Source organism: Malus domestica, chromosome 16, assembly GCF_042453785.1.
Source record: "Malus domestica chromosome 16, GDT2T_hap1".
NCBI lineage: Eukaryota > Viridiplantae > Streptophyta > Magnoliopsida > Rosales > Rosaceae > Malus > Malus domestica.
In genome coordinates, this window is record NC_091676.1 from 14961215 (window position 1) to 14963490 (window position 2276).

Sequence of the window (2276 nt, forward strand, 5' to 3'; positions counted from 1 at the left end):
TTGCACATGCATGACACTTAGGCCCTTGGCCTGGTTAGGGTTTTGAAATGGGCCTGCAACTTTAGCCTACTTTAGCAAGCTTGTAGCTTTGCTAGGCTCGCTCTTGTGCCCTTAGCCTATCATCAGCAAGCCTGATACTTGTTGGGCTAGTCCATCTCACCACATGCAGCAAGCCTGCTTGCTTACTAGGTCCTCGTGCCTTGGCCTGCGATCCAAAGACAACCTTTTGGCTGGGCTTCTCGTACCCAAGCCCAAACCGAAGCTAGCTTTTGTTGGGCTTCGTATGCACCCATACCCAGGCCAGCTCTCTGTGCTAGTCCTATGCTTCCTGTGCCAATTTTGAGGCCTAAAATCAGCAACTTAGCTACTGGGCCTATCCCAGACCTCGACCCATAGCTTGCAGCCATGATTGGGCTACATTGTAGCCAATCCGTGGCCCATTAAGCCTTTTTAGGGCCTTGCCATGTACAAGGCACCAAAGCCCACCGAGATTAGGCTATAATTTTTTGAACCCAATGCCCATTTTTTGGCATTCCCGCTTCATAACCATACTCCTATAATTTTTGGGATGTTATTGGTTAACGTTTATCAAGCTATAATTTTATTATCGCTTTGCCCGAAGCAAAAAATTCAAGCTAATATTAACCCGAATGTTATTATTTTTCTTCTACGATTAAACCTGGATGGTTACGATATATTGAATTAATTAAAGTTACCAGCAGTCCATTAATCTAACAATGAATCCAAAATTATTGGCCTGCAGTCCACTTTTTGGCAATTAACAATTCAATAAATTATTTCTTTTCTTTGAACCTTTTGACTACCTTTCGTAGTCCCGAAACTCTCAGACTTGAGTTCCTGAAGCAACCCAAATCCACTACACTTAGTTGTATATTGTATTATGTGTTCTTACAGGTACCTCATTTTATGAATCGGAAGTTCATAACTAAACCCAAACCTGTAGTTTTGAAGTTAGTGCCTTTGAAACCCAAAGTTTTCATAAAACAATACACCCATGAGAAACTGATTTTTCCATGTAAACCATGTCTTAGAACCCGAATGTTCTAACTTTGATGCTTATGGATATCTTATTTCCATATCACCAATCACAATCTTGTTCCCTCCATTCAGTCGATTATCGAACTATAACAAGTTTGATTTCACTGATTTGGACGTTTCTTGACCAAAACCACTTTATGTTGGTCGTGAATCTTCACTTGACTATTAAGAAACTGAGAAACTATTGAAGCCAACAATGGCATGGAAGAGCTAAATAAGCCTCCACCATGATCTTCACTCGAAGACTTATGCCCGAAGCAGTACAAACGGAAGTACCTCTCGAACGAGGATTTCATGGCTCTTTGGCTCGCTCATACGGATCGTCTAATCATGAAAGATATTGCCTAAATCACACCATGATTATGTCCATGAATGAGTACGATTATGAAGTTTATAAATCCGATATAATTTGACTCGAGAATATTTTTTGTTGTCATTCCATGTTTCTAACTCGCTCATGAAGCAGTAGTGTAGAGAACGAAAGGTTACCAAATTCTCGAATTTGATTACTACCATAAGTGTGAGAAAACGATATAGACTCAGCTTTGGTTGAAGTCTACCGAATAGTGGTTCCCTGCTTCGGCAAGAATGCACCGAAGGGCATGCTCTGCTTTGACAGAGGTGCACCAAATGGTATTACTTTGCTTCGGCAGAGGTCTACGGAACAGACCCCTCCAGCTTTGGCTGGAGCCTACCGAACCCAAGTATGGGTTTATTTTTCTCACGATCCAATTTTGAGTTTGTTTTTACAATCGATGGTAGAATCAAGGCCTGCCAAGGTGTGACATCATGCCCGAAGTGTGATCCTTGGCACCTAAGACCTAAAACTTCAAGAATAAGGGATATTGTTCACGAACCTTAATCTTGCAGAATTTACTTCCATCTCGATGGAATAGATCATTGGTTATGCACCTGTTCGTGCCTCTGGCAACGTCATTGAGGAGTACCATTCTTGTAGTCAGTGAGACTAATTTTGCTCCACCAAATACCGTTGGAAGAGCAGAATTTTGATATGGATGGCCTTGTTGGTCGAATCCCCTTAGTAAACCATTTACTTTGTGAATATTTCTTTAAGTTCTTGGATTCACATTTGGTGTTTGTTTTAGTTATGGATAATCTGATTGATATTGTCCTCGAATATGAGTTAATTGAATCATGTTTCTTGTATACATGTGACCGAATTGAATTAAATACATGATTAGGTGCGAATATGGGAA